Source organism: Zingiber officinale, chromosome 3B (assembly GCF_018446385.1).
Source record: "Zingiber officinale cultivar Zhangliang chromosome 3B, Zo_v1.1, whole genome shotgun sequence".
Taxonomy (NCBI): domain Eukaryota; kingdom Viridiplantae; phylum Streptophyta; class Magnoliopsida; order Zingiberales; family Zingiberaceae; genus Zingiber; species Zingiber officinale.
Window position 1 is genome coordinate 112993066 of NC_055991.1, and position 15783 is coordinate 113008848.

Here is a 15783-nt window from a genome sequence, read left to right on the forward strand (position 1 = left end):
AATGAATGGAAGGGTCATTTCTTTTTCTATTAAACCACTCCAACCATATACTTAAGCAACGCTCTAGCTAGATGATCTACCTGCTCCACCATTACTGGGTGACTATAAGTCAGAATTAACATATTCAGAGATGATTAAGATTCTATCTTAGTTGAAGTTCAGTGCTAGTCTATTAATGGAGAACGAGGCCTTGCTATATTGGGCTAGGCTAAGCCTGATTGCAGTGGAGCTTGATGACCCTTGAGCAAGGCACTTTTCTAATTAGTTTTTCTTTTAACTAACTAACTAACTTTTTGTCTTTGTAGGACTCGTGTCTAACACATCCATAAGCAAAAAATTGATGTGGGACCTGATTTTCACGGATGATGTATTCGCCCCAGAAGATGTCGTCGAGAGATCTTCAGAATTGCTAGCCTCTCGTCCCTCTATGGTGGATGATTCTACAACTATCAAAGCTCGGACTACTGTAGCTGAAGCTTCGAAATCTACATTCGAGACTCCCACCACCACATTATTGACTCCAACAACAATAAGGACTAAGGTCTGATTATTGAGCTAACAGAGTCATTTGAGGTTGAAGCTTAGTTCGAAGCCCAACTCAGAAATAAATAGCAAACTCTAAAGCATCCTATATATGCTAGTTCCCTTAAATCAATACAAGGTGAGAGTCAGAGGTTAGTCCCCAGGATTGGGACCTTATGAAAGGTCCGCGAGAGTCTAAGATCAAGACTTAAAAGAAATCTAACCCTGAGACCAAGGCTTTAAAGAAGTCAATAATTGAGATAGAAACTATGAAGACAAGGAAATTGGTCTAACACTCGGGAGAGGTTATTCTAGTGCCCTTGTCTGTGAAAAGTTGTCCCCTTGAAGCAACTATGAAGGAGAAAACTGAAACATACAGGAGTAAAGACAAGGTTGTAGCGGCTCCTCTTTCCACTGATATGGTTGCTATCCCCACATTTGATCGAGTGTACTTGACTTCTAGCCCCACGAGATTGGGCTCTAGTCTGACCGGCCATCCCAAATACCTAGGATTGAAGATAAGGCTAGAGGGGATGTCCCTTCCCCATTTGAACAACTCCATGATTACCAGGAGGATATCATGCCACAGATGACATTCCTAGAATTGGGCGAGAGTATAGTTTGGTTTATCCGGAGGGTATGTTTTGCCTTTTAATTTAATGCTTATGGAATATATCTAGATTACCATTATGATTGTGTAGTCTGAAGTGGAAGTTATAGGATCATTGCATTAGTAGAGGAGAGTGAATAACCCTCCTAGATTTTTTACATTTTATAGAAAATAATCTCGGAGTAAAACGTTGCAGAATAAATAAAGAATGGAAGTAAAAAAACAATGTTGACAAGTTTGTTTTTACTTGGTTCGGAGCCTTTGATGACTCCTATTCTAAGGCCTATGATCGTCGATCACTTTCGTTGGGTAATCCACTATTAGTTTGAATATTATAAGAATATTAAGATACAACTTTGGATTAGATAAAATATACCAATAAAGAAATAGATCTGGTGTTGAGCGTAGTTGTCAGTCACATCGCAGAGTGATAACGTTGTCCTTGGAGCTATGCACAAGAGAGAAGTTGTCAATTAAAGTTCTCTTGATAGAGCTACTTGAAGACTGCTTTTATAAGCTATTGAAGGTGCCTCCAGCTGCATCCAAGGCGCCTCCAACTATAATGTTTATCCTGTACGCCTAGGTCATGATAACACTACATTTTATGAAATTTATCCTTTCGAAGGCGCCTTCAAGGCACTCGATGGCACCTTTGTGCCAACCTCAAGGGCGCCTTCGAGTGCTCTAAGGTGCCTCCACACCCATCTGTGTGGTGCTTAGGCCAAGGCAACTGAGGCACCTCCAGTAGCATAGAAGGCACATCGGGCACTGATCACCTGAGTCTTCTTTGTACATTTCACTTTCTGCAAGACATGTTAGTTAAAATACCAAAGATATCCTATAAAACAAACTTAGCATAACAAATAATATCGAAATAAAATATTTGACAATTTTTAGATTGTCCGATTCTGACTTTCAGATTTTTCAAAAATCCTAGGTCGGACCGATGCCTACTGTTCCCTTAATGGAGAATGTGTCATCATCTACTCTCAAAAAAGTTTACCTCTTGTTAAACTAGTCCTCCAGACCATTTGGACTTTTGCTCAACATCCAAGATATCAAGACTTTTCACTAGACGTCCAATCCTTGACCCGTTCAGTCTTCCTCCTGGTGTCCGTGACCCCTAGAACTTTTAACTAGTGTCCTCGACCCTAGAATTTCGTCTAACATCCTTGATCCGCCAAGACTTTACCTAATCCCTCAGACCAGGATTTCATTGTCTGGTCGCAGCTAGGACTTTCCACCTACCTAGTGTCCACTAAAAACTTCTTTTCTTAGCCTCAGCTAGGACTTTCACCTTGTTTAAGATCACTTAGGACTTTTCTACACACTCAATTAGACTTGTTGGAACAACAACATAACTTAACTTTGAACATTTACTAAAATCAAACACAAGTTTGATTAACTGATATTTCCAGCACCAATAGAAGCAAAAGGAATGTATTGCTTCATCAGCAATCTACTCAAAAAATATTACTAAATGGAAAACAAGATGACCGACTTGGAGAGCCAACTTGCCCAATCAAGACAAGAGGACTTGAAGACTACAAAGAAGATGGTTAAGGATGAAGTGATAAAATGGATTAATAAGGCCAGAATTTATTTTGATAAGGCTCAAAATTTAGAGTATCAGCTCACCAAGGCCCGAGCTACTTCTCAAGCGGTAGAGGTATTGACTAAAAGAGCACAGACCATGGAGGAGTCAGCCAAGCAAGTCCAAGAGGAGCTACTTTAAGCTCAACAAGAATTAGTTATGAAAATGGGAAAGTTGGCTGCTTTAGAAACTCAATGACTGTAGCTCAAAAATGACCTCCAAACTGAGGTCTTGGCTAAGGAAAAGCTAGAGCTACAATTGTCTAAGAAAAAAGAGTAAGAAATAAAGATGGCCTTTGAGTTGAAGACTGCCAATGTAGAGAGGGAGGGTACCAAAGGGAGTTGATCGAATATAAAGTTGGGGAAGAGAATCATCGAGTAGAGCAAAAGAAAGTTTTTCTAACCTTTGCAAAGTTTTATGACTTGCTCTCAACTAGAAGTAGCAATATGCTGGAGTATGACGCTTCAAGGGCGCTCTCCGTCAATGCTTCGAAGGAAAACTGATCCCAAGAAGAGCTGATTTGTCATTCTTGAGTTTGCAAAATGTCTGGGATGAGCCTCCACCTTCTAAAAAGGCTAACTAAGCTTGCCCCATTTTTCTCCTGATATTTCTTACTTTTACTTTGTTTTTTTGGGGACTTATCTTTATGTTGTTTCTAATTGAACTGAGAAACCTCTTATGATGAATAAATTTTATTTTTGAGACTTATCCTATTTATATGTGTTGATTGTCCATTCTCATTTTTTTTCAAGAGTCTACGTGACAAATAGTTGATAGATTATTAAGTTTGAAGCTAAGGCATTGAGTGTCGATGGTTGGCTAAAGATGAGACCAAGATTGATTGACTATCGAGTTTGAAGACAAGGTGCCAAGTGTGGTTGCGTCTGAGACTACAGCCGAAGCTGATAGACTATGAAGTCTGAAGCCAAGGTTCCAAGTGTATGAGTGTTTGAGACTGTAGTTGAGACTAAGATAAGAAGCTACCAAGTAAAAGGCCAAGACACTGAGAGCTGTTGGATATTGGAACCTTAAATGGACCAAAACGATTTAGAGGAAGGAAGCCATCAATTGTTGAAAGTCGTAATTGACTTCAAAATTGAAATCTACGATTCGCGTAGATAGATTTAGACTATTAATTTGCTCAAAACTGATTAAGGGTGAATGAGAAATTAATGTTTAAATTCAGCACAAAATAACATTTATTATTCATTAATAAAGTGCATGGGAGAATAGTCCCACATCGAAAATTCTCGATGTGTATTCTCTACTTATTAATGAAGATGTGTTAATGGAGTTAACACAAAAAATAAAAGGACAGGTGACCCCTTAGCCCAGGGCGAGCGCCCGCCACCCGCCACGTGCGCAATGGGCGCTTTGTAGGCGCACTTTGCACTTCGCACGCTCCATGTGACATTGCAGTGCCTACGTGGCACTCGGGTGACGTGTCAGGCTCGTACCTGACGTGGCAGTACCTACGCGACATCCTCGTGGGCAAAGGGAGATGACTGGATAGTTGACTTAGGGAATGGATGGCTACCGTTGATCAACGTTGATCAAATAGGTATGATGGATCGCTTGTGATGCGATCTAGAGCGTTAGATCGCAAAGAGTAACGATCTGACGGCCTGCGATGAGACTTGATCTGAAGCATCGAATCAATGGATCCAGATCCGATGGTCGATGACAATAGGCGGATCTGAGGGTCACAACTCCTCAGATCTGATGGATGAGATTGAAGTGGGCTTGGTGAAGGGTTACAACCCTTCAGAATAGATGATCTAAATCGATCCAGCCCAAGGAACACATCCACTCACCCAAAGGACACTCAACCTCTTCTTTCAGTATAAATAGAACCCTCCAGAGTATGGAATACTCACTCAATCCTCTCTTCTCTTCCTCAAGCATTCATCTCATCTTGTGCATACAAGAGTCCAAGAAGTCTACTAAAAGGTTCGCTGGTCTCGGAAGTCGGAGTGCTACGATTCCGAGACGTTCGTCGTTGTATCTTGGGAACGAATTGCAACAATCCGTTAAGCACCGTAGCGGAGCAATATCGTTTACGGAGATAGTGTCGAACACTAGCCTCGACGATCAATTTGCATACTCCAGAAGCTACCCGGGGATCAACAAGAGCATCTATGACTGAGATAATAAACTGGTAAATCAAAGTCCAAGACACTAAGAGCGTCGACGATCAAGACTACAACTAAGATTGAGATAAAAAACTACCGAGTCAAAGGCTGTCGGAGTGCTACGATTCCGAGATGTTCGTCGTTGTATCTTGGGAACGAATTGCAACAATCCGTTAAGCACCGTAGCGGAGCAATATCGTTTACGGAGATAGTGTCGAACACTAGCCTCGACGATCAATTTGCATACTCCAGAAGCTACCCGGGGATCAACAAGAGCATCTATGACTGAGATAATAAACTGGTAAATCAAAGTCCAAGACACTAAGAGCGTCGACGATGGGGACTGAGATTGTAGTTGAGATTGAGATAAGAAATTGTCAAATCAAAGGTCAATACATAAGAAACTGTCAAGTCAAAGTCTAAGGCACTGAAAGCATTAATGACTAAGATTGCATATAAGACTGAGATAAGAAACTATCAAGTCAAAAGCTAAACCACTGAGAGTCTGAGATAAGAAACTGTCAACTCAAAGGCCAAGTGATAACTTGATTTTACTGTATTATTTTGATTCATACATGCATGGTTTGATGCTATATTCATAGATGAAACCTATATATGCATCACATTTCATGTATTATCTTTATTCTTGGAATAATTATAAATTATCTTATTTTTGGTATTATTTGATGCTAATATTTGATTCTTATTTTGTAGGCATCAAAGGATCTTGGATTTGGATCTATTCGAATCGAATTTGTGCTCGAATCAGAGTTTAAACGAGAAAATCAAACTACAGAGCATTATGGACCGTTCATCAAAGATCGGAGGGATCTGAGCCATCCATTGAAGATCTGGTCCATTCGACCTAAGAGAGAGTAGATCCAGACTCTAGATTAAGATCAACACCTTCGGATCGGAGTTAAAGCAAATTTTCACCGTTGATCAAGATCCGAATTGCTCTCAGCCATCCGTTCATATCTGGATCTGATTTAAAACAGAAGCTACAGTAGCTTCGTTGGTGTTGATCTCCTCCACAGCGCTGAGCTTCACGTCGCACGGCTTCTCCCGAGATTCCGACCCCATTTCCACCTCCGATTAACTCTTCAAGCGACATCATCAGTGTAGAGCTTCACGGCAGCTTCATCCCGATCATCTGGAGCCAACGGCGGGCGTTCCCTCCGGTGAAATTCTGCATCTCGGCGATCCTCTGTTTTCATAGATTTGTTGGGCGTTCCCTCAGATCTGTGCTTCTCCTTCCATCAGCGACATTTGGCGGCGCTCCTCTGGTGTTCCTGAGCTTCATCCGACGATCATCCATCATCCGTAGCTTCCATTTCAGATTCAGAAGTGAAGAATTGCAGATTTCCAGATTTTCGGTTATTTATGGGTTTAGGGTTGTTTCTAGCTTACCGGAGGCATTCCGCCGGTATTGTAGAGCAAACCTAGAACCGAGGCACAGCTGAGACTCTCCACTGATGACCGGAATTGGGCGTTCTCGTCTCCGGCCTCTTGTGTGACGACAAGAGTGTGAAGCTTGGTTAGATTGGTTGTGAGATTGGAACGGTTTACCATTCAGTTTCTTTTGCTACTGTTTTAGAAGCTAGAATAGATTTCGTTTATGTTTGTTATTTTGTTATCGAGTAATTTAGTATTTCTTTGCCTTGTTGAAGTTTAATTTGTGTTTGGTTAATTGTTGAGTTGACTAGTTTTAAGCTAGGGTTAAAATTCTGTTTTAGATTATATTTAAATGTGACTTGTTATTTCATTCCCTATTTTATTCAATGCTTTAGATTAAATTTTATTTGAGTCTTGTTATTTCATTGGTAGTTAAATTGTGTTGAAGATGAGATTCATTACGTAGTGTGACAATGCGTATTGGACTAATCGGTGACACTTAGTTAGGTTTCATTTATGAATTAGATTATTTTCTTATTGTTGTGCTTTTCATTTGTTAGATTTAGATTCAAAGTTTAAACCCCCAGTTATATATTAAAACCCCCCAAAAAATAGAATAACATACAATCCTAGATTACATCATACCGTTAGTTCCTTGAGAGATTCGATCCTGGACTCGTTATTACAACATCATTGTGTAGTTAAGGGGTTCATGGATATAAATTGTTAAATTGTTATCAGAGTCTGGAGATGATACTGAGATAAGAAACTGTCAACTCAAAGGCCAAGGCACTGAGAGCATCGATGACTGAGACTGCGGATGAAACTGAGATAAGAAACTGCCAAGTCAAAGGACAAGGTACTGAGAGCCTTGATGACTGAGACTATAGGTGAGAATGAGATAAGAAACTGTCAACTTAAAGGCTAAGACACTAAAAGTGTCAGCAATTGAGATTGCAGTTGAGACTGAGATAAGAAACTGGCTAGTCAAAGGAGAAGATAATAAGAGCGTCGATGACTAAGTTGTAGTTGAGACTGATAGACTGTTGAGTTTGCAACCAAAGTACTAAGAGTCAGCGCTTGATTGAGACTAATAAACTGAGCTATTAGTGAGTGGGGCTAAGAGGATTGTAAGTCTTCTGAGCCATTAGCAAGTGAGGTTAAGGGAGCAATTAGTGAGTGGGGCTAAGAGGGTTATCAGTCTTTTGAGCCATTATTGAGTGAGGCTAAAAGGGTTATTTGTTTCTTCCCGAACCATTAGAGAGTGGGGCTAAGAGGATTGTCAGTCTTCTGAGCCATTAGCGAATTGGGCTAAATGGATTATTTGCTTCTTCTTGAGCCATTAGCGAGTGGAGTTAAGAGGTCTGTTGATCTTTTGAGCCGTTTGCAAGTATGGTTAAGATGGTTATTTACTTTTTCCTGAGCATTAGCAAATGGGGTTAAGAGGGTTGTCGGACTTCTGAGCTGTTATTGAGTGGGACCAAGAGGGCTATTTGCTTTTTGAAAGATTCAAGCATGTCTTAAGACTGAGACAATAGCACGAGATGATGAGAGTCTCTATGGGAGATAGAGAGAATGTATCGAATCAAAATTATATAGAATCGACAATAACTTATCTATTGATATGACTTAAGCTGATAATCTCAAGAAGCCCCGTAATAAAAGATGAAAAGAAACTCATTATAAGGTTAAGCCATTAGCTAGGGGTTAGGAATACTGAGAGCTCCTTAGCTGATCATAAGGCTTCTATGTAGGAAGATATTGATGGACAAAAGGTTGTAATTTTACTTGATAGAGCGTGAGTGTTTACAAGGATGAATCGTAGAAAAAGAAAAAACATGGAACGTTGGTACCTAGGACTAGACTCGATAGGACCTTAGATGCTTGGCATGCCAAGGTCGCTTGGGTTCTTTTTAGTGGGGATCATCTAGGTAATAAAATCCACTCTCAAGTTGATGAGTGACTCGATATGGTCCATCCCAACACGACTATAGTTTGTTGACATCCCCCATATACTTCACTTTCTTCCAAATGAAGTCTCCAACATAAAAGGAGCGAAGGATGGCATGCATGAGACATGCACTGTCGGTAGGCTTTGAGCCACGTCTCTACTTTCTCCCGGCTCACTATGTCAAGGTCAAACTCTAGAAGTTGCTTATCCGAATTTTCTTCAACATCTTCGTATGCACTGATTCAAGGTCAACTTCAACCGAAATCACTACCTCTCTATCATAGATTAAGTAAAAAGGAGTCATCCCGGTGCTATCACTCGAGGTTATCCAATAAACCCAAAGAATATTAGGAAGCTCTTCTACCCAGCTACCTTTGACATGGTCAAACATGATCTTTAATCCTCAGATTAGTTCTTGGTTTACCACTTATGTTTGACTATTGCTTTGAGGATAGTAGACTGAGGTAATGCTTGTCGAATGTCAAAACCTTGACTCCGATATTTTAGCTTGTGACCTTAAAATTGTCAGCTATTATACGACACCAATTTGTGAGAGATGTCGAACTGGCATACTATGTTTTGCCATAAAAATTTGAGGATGACCTTTGTGATCCGAGCTAAGGGCTCAATCTCTACCCACTTTGAAAAATAGTCTATAGCGACCAAGAGAAACTTCTTCTAATGAGACCCTCTTGGAAAGGGACCCACAATATCCATTCTTTACTGGTCGAAAGGACAGGACACTATGAAGATTTTTTCACCAAGGATATGAAAAAATCCATCTACTAGACTTTGGGAAAAGATATTCTTTTGGTTAAAATCACTAAGGGAATGGAGGGAACATCCCAAACGACTAGGTTGAATCGTTGCACATACTCTCGGAGAGTCTCCCGAGACTGTTGCTTCATTGTAAATAGATTAAGAGACATCTTTTGAAACCTCTTGTTGCCAAATTGATATAGAAAGGAGGCCTTGAAGTCGTCAAAGGAGGTGATGGAAGAAATTGGGAGTCGGCTAAACCACCTTTAAGATGAGCCTGATAAAGTAGTTAAAAAAACTCGACACTTAACACCATCTATATACTAGTGCAATAGAGAAGCATTTTCAAATCAAAATAGGTAATCCTCCGGATCAAAGGACCCCGTGTATTCTCCTAGCTGTGGTTGTCGAAAATTGCAGGGTAGTTACTGTTCAAGAACTCCTCTAGAGAAGAGAGTTCCCACGTGCTCCGTTCATTGGAGGTGAGAGTTTTTCCTTTATAATGTGAGGCATGGTTTTTACTGCTTGAGACACATACGAATCTTCTCTGGAAAGTTCGACAACCCGATTGATTGAAACTCCGACTAGTGGGACCCCTATGAGGGGTGAGGGCATCCTATTCATAGGAGGGAGGGAATAGACCATCTAAGGGAGGGAGACCTCCCACTAATGACGGTTGTTGGAATGGGTGATGCTGTAAAAATCCTTGTAGCACCTTGGAAACCATCTAGTTGATGTTCTCTTATGTGATAGCTATAACTCCACCATGACTTCTTTCTCCTATAGAGTTGCAGTGGTCAACAATCCTTCTAGTGTTAACCATCGTAGTATCTTGGCTCAGACTTTTCATAGACGATGCTAATTTAGTTCGATCAAATACAGTGGATGGTCAAGTCGCCAGTCAACAAACTTGCTGACATGTGCGCACTACGGAGACCATCGTTGAAGGGGATAAAGAGATATGAGATGCACTCAAAGAGAGAGTTACACTGACCGGGGGACAAATCTCGGGGGTACTCCAACGCTCAAGTTAGGATTTCTTTTAGGTGGTTTGTTGAAGGATAAAGATGGAGATGGAGATGGAGAAGAAGAGTAGAACTTAGTGGAGTTGAAGAGAATTGAAACCCCTTGTCATTACCTTCATGAGTGTTTATATGGTGTCAAGAGAGCATCTCCACGTTAGTCGAAATATTATCATTATGGGAGCCGATAAGGGAACTAGATTTAACATCTATTAGTTGTTGCTCCATTAATCCAGCGTCACGTGTTTGTAGGAGAGCATCTAGGAGATTGATTCTGATAACCTCGTAACCGCTCATCCACTTTCAAAATGCCACAAATTTCTGGAATATTCGCAGTTACTATCAGCGAGCCTATATAGGGTGTAGGCTTGCTTTAAAGAAAAAAAAGGTGAGGTCGATATGGAGTGACCTTGATAATAGATAAAGTTAGAATCTGAGACTAAGATTGAGACGATGCTGGGATTCAATGTCGTGAGAGGGTGTTGGTGGTTGGGGCCAAGACAAAGGTGATGTCAGCCATCAAGAGCTGAGACTGAAAGGGAGTTTATTGTTGAGATTGAGAAGGAGTCTGTTGTCGAGACTAAGTGGGAGTCTATTCTTGAGACTGAGAGGGAGTTTGTTACCAAGACTAAGAGGGAGTTTGAGACCGAGATTAACAGGAAGTCTATTGTCAAGACTGAGAGGGAGTCTGTCACCGAGACTGAGAGAGAGTTTGAGATAGAGATTGAGATGATGCTAGGATTCAATACTGAGAGAGGGTGTCGGCGATTGGGCTTGAGACAGAGGTGATGTCAGTCATCAGGAGATGAAACTGAGAGGGAGTCTGTTGCTGATATTAAGAGAGAGTCTATTGTCGAGACTGAGAGGGAGTCTATTGTTAAGATTGATATGTGTCAGGGTCAGTACTGGGATATGGTCGGTGACTTGTCCTTTAATTACACTCAAATGGCAGGAATGAGTGTATTAGGCTGGTTCAATCAGGTATGAGTCTTATCTAAGCGGAGTTAACTTTTTCTTAGATTAGGTGTGACTTATTTTGACTTTAACTGACATATCAACACGACTTTTTACTCATGGGATATGTAGGGGTTGAAGGAAACAACCACATCAATAAATAAAAAAAATATTTCACTCCATCTTGTTAATTTAGCATCAAAATATTTTTAAGATTTTCAAACTCTTATTATTTTACTCTTCAAAACGCTTGACTATAAACATATGAATTGTAATTTTTTTGTAACCCGAATGTTTAAATTTCGTCTGATTATAGCTCTTCCTATAATTTGTCTATTGGATACATCTGAAAATGCTTACAGTAATAATTTGATAGTTAATCTCAGAGTATTCGTCGTCCATGTAAGGACTTTCCAACATTAAAATGATTACTCTATTAGATTATATATATTCATTTATTTATACCTTTTAGGATAATTTGGTCTTTTTTCCTTTTATATTTAGAGTTTAGAGCTTCTTAACTTAATTATATAAGACTTTATATTATATATTTCTAAGTATCAATTTTGGATTCAATAATATGACTAATTTTTTCCTTTTCCTAATTTCTACATGGTATTAGAGTTATTCTCCTTCTTTGACCTAATTTTTTCTGTTGCCACCTGTTACTACTTCTTGTTGTCACTGCCATTTCCTACTATTGTTGTCGATTTCGGTGCCGACATCTTTTTCTGCTGATTTTTGCGCTGATACCTTGTGTTGCCAATTTTAGTATCGATGCCCTTTTCTGTCGATTTCGGCGCTGACGCTCTATCTTGTCGATTTCAGTGCCGATACTCTTTTTTGTCAATTTTAGCGCCGACTCTCTTTTCTGTCAATTTTGGCGCTGACGTCCTATGCTGTCAATTTCGGCACCAACACTCTTTTATTTTGATTTCGGTACCGACGCCCTGTGTTGTCGATTTTAGCATTAACATCCTTTTCTACTGATTTCAACACCAACGCCCAATGCTGCCAATTTCTACGTTTGACATCATTTTCTTCCTCAGATTCTTTGTGTGACCACGAGTCATCCTGACACTAGTTTTTATGGATAGTACAAATATGTATCCTTACAGTTTGGTTATTTTGAGCATTATTCATTCTGCCATCATGCTTGGTCGTGCAGATACTTTATGAAAATCTGATCCATATATGTTAGAGCAGTTTTAATAGTTCCTTGCTTCACAACCCTCTACCATGTCAGCTTTCTCTAATATAGGTTTGTCGTCGTCTGGTATTTCAGGTATATCTTCATCCTTGTAGATTTTGAACTTTGGTGCCTCCTATCATATGTCATCTAATTTATCATCTTTTATTTTTTTTTCTCCCCGTTTATCTATATCTATTGTGACTGTTAATGGTACTCCTATGTCATTAGTAGGTGTCGGTTCAATTGTTACATTTTGTTTATCTCTTACTGATATTTATTATATTCCGAATCTTATTTTAAATCTTGTTTCTATTAGTCAATTATGTAAGTTTGGATACCTAGTCTCTTTTTTCATCCAATTGTTATGTTTAGGACCCACAATCTCAGAGGCTAATTGGGACAAACCATAAGCAAGGAGGTCTTTATGTTTAAGATCAACTCAAAGTATCAGAAGTTGTAGCTTTGAGTGTGAATTTATCATCTTTTCATCTGAGTCATTCATCTTCTGATTTTTATTTGTGACACTCTCGTTTAGGTCATATTTTAGTGTATTGTTTGTAGTTTTTAGCTTCTACAGGAGTATTAGGACCTTTAAAAAGTTTTGGTATTTTTAATTGTAGTGGTTGTAAACTGGCCAAATATTTTGTCTTATCATTTTCTAAAAGTCTTTCTTTTTCTTCTGCTCCATTTAATCTCATTAATTCTAATATGTGGGGACCTTCTCCTATTTCTACAAAGGGCAAGGTATTATGTTTCATTTATTGATGATTACACTTGTTACTCTTGGGTCTATCTTATAAAATATAGGTCTGATTATCTTACCATTTTCAACAACTTTAGAGCCGTTGTGAAAAATTCAATAGTCTAGTGTCATAAAATATTTTTATTGTGATGCGAGGGGGGGGGGGTGAATACATTTCGAATCATTTTTCACATTTATTTGCTTCTGATAGTATTATTCATCAAATATCTTGTATATATACTCTTGAACAGAATGATGTGGCTGAATGAAAACATAGACATCTTGTTGAAATAGCTCATTCATTTTTACTATCTACTAGTGTTTCTAGTACCTTTTGGGGGAAGCAATCCTTACCGCTACTCACGTGATTAATAGAATTCCAATCTCACACAATTCAGGTTTATCACCTTTTGAAAAATTGTATGGGCATGCTCCTCTCTATTCCTCTTTGTGTGTTTTAGTTGTACTTGCTTCATCCTTCATCCACATGTCGAGCGTAATGAATTAGTCTCTCAGTCCGCTCTTTGTGTCTTTTGGGGTTATTGTTATTGGACAAGTAGGCCGGCTGGAGAGGGATGAGTCGCCTGAAACACTAAAACAAAAACTCCTTTCTCGTCTTTCGACTTAGATTAGCAAAGCAATTAAAATAGAAATAACAACTTAAATAAAATAAATAAAAGGCCAAGAATTACTTGGTTACAACCTAAATGGTTGTTAATCCAAGGCAGATGAAAGCTCACTAAGAATCTCCTTTGCTGAAGATGGAGAAGCCTTTTATACACAATGGAAGCTCAGAAAAGACTAAGAAAGTGAATACAAAATTTATTACATTTTTGCTAGCTCTAGGGGTTATTTTATAGTCCTTGGAAAATCTTATCCGCAGGCTGAAGGCGCTTTCCATAGGGCTGGGAGGCACCTCCAGTGAGGCCAAGGATAAAACTTTATCCTTTTCCACAACGACCAGAATTGCCTGGTCGAAGGCGCCTTCCACGATGAGTTAAAGGCGCCTTTCATGCGTAAGGAAGGCGCCTTCCATGAAGGCTTGAAGGTGCCTTCCATGAAGGCTTGAAGGCGCCTTCCATGAAGGCTTGAAGGCGCCTTCCATGAAGGCTTGAAGGCGCCTTCCATGAAGGCTTGAAGGCGCCTTCCATGCATAGTGAAGGCGCCTTCCAGCAGAAGGCTTCAGCTTCTTTCCTCTCCCTCTCACTCTTCCGCTTAGGTGATTTTGGCCAACTAAAATAAGGCTCACTTGAACCCAATTTCGGCCTTCTCCTTGAGCAGCTTTCCTCCCTAGCTTCTCGTCCCTTGGACTGCCACGCGCGTTCTTCTCATCCACCGGTGTACTCTTCTGCAGCAACTCGTCCCTCAGACACACCGAACCCGTCGACTCTCTCCCGTGTCGTCCTTCTCGCTAGCTGCGTCTTCCGCTCGACTTCCTGTGCTCTTAAGCTCTTGTACACTTAGACACAGGGATCAAAGTATAACAGGACCTAACCTAAACTTGGTTGATCACACCAAAAATAACCTTGGGGTTCCAACAATTATGTTACTCAAAAAGGATATCGTTGCTTTGATCCCATTAGTCAAAAAGTGTATGTCTCTTATCATGTTGTGTTTCTTGAGCATGTTCCATTCTTTTCTATTCCAGCTAATTCATATAATATGACAAAGTTAAATCTACTTTACATTAATCCTTTCAATATCGACACTGAGGAAGCTTCACCCATAGCTCCTACTGGTATCTCAACTGAATTTGGTACTTTAATTCCTGAGATATCCCCTCCACATGCTCCTCCTTCTGCCACTACCCAATCATTTTATGAGGTTGTGGATGATCCTTTTCTCCACCGTCGACAATCCACTCGTGTTCGTAAGTCTACTAAACTACTATATTTTGCTTACGCTTGTTATTCTCATTTTTTTACTTCATTTGTTGCATCTATTCATTATCTTTCTGAGTCTGTATCCTATAGAGAAGTTGTTTGTCATCGACTTTGGCAGAGTACTATGATTAAGGAATTAATTGCTTTGCATCAGACTCATACATGGGATTTGGTTCTGTTGACACCAGAAAAATACACTATTGGTTTTCGTTCGGTATATAAGATCAAAACTAAATCTGATGGATCTATTGAATGATATAAAGTTCGGCTTGTTGCTAAAGGTTATTCTTAGGAGTATGACATGGATATAAGGAAGCATTTGCTCCTATTGCAAAAATGGCGACTGTTCGTACTCTAATTGTTGTTGCTTCTATTTGTCGATGGAGAATATCTCAGATGGATGTCAAAAATGTATTTCTAAATGGTGATCTTCATAAAGAGGTTCATATGACACCTCCTCCTGGTATTTCACGACAACTTAGTGAAGTTTGCAGGATTCGTAAAGAGCTTTATGGTCTTAAACAAGCATCTTATGTTTGGTTTGAGAAGTTCTCTACAGTGATTACTTCGCTTGGTTTTCATCCTAGTAATCATAATTCAACATTTTTTGTCAGATGTATAAGTGTAGGTCATATTCTTTTATCATTATATGTTGATGACATGATTATTACTGGTGATGATTCTGATGGAATTGTTTCTTTGAAGTTTGAGTTGCTCGTTGTTTTGCTATGAAAGACTTGTGTATACTGCGCTACTTTCTGGGTATTGAGGTTGCTTATTCCTCAAAAAGTTAGCTTTTATCCCAGTCAAAGTATATCTATGATTTGTTTGAGCGTGCTCGTCTTACTGATAATAGAGTTGTTGATACTCCTATTGAGACTAATGTTCGATATTCTCCATCTGATGACTTACCTTTGTCGGATCCTAGTTTGTACAGAACTATTGTTAGAAGCTTGGTTTATCTCATCGTGACTCATTTAGATATTGTGTATGATGTTCATGTGGTTAGTCAATTTGTCGTTGCACC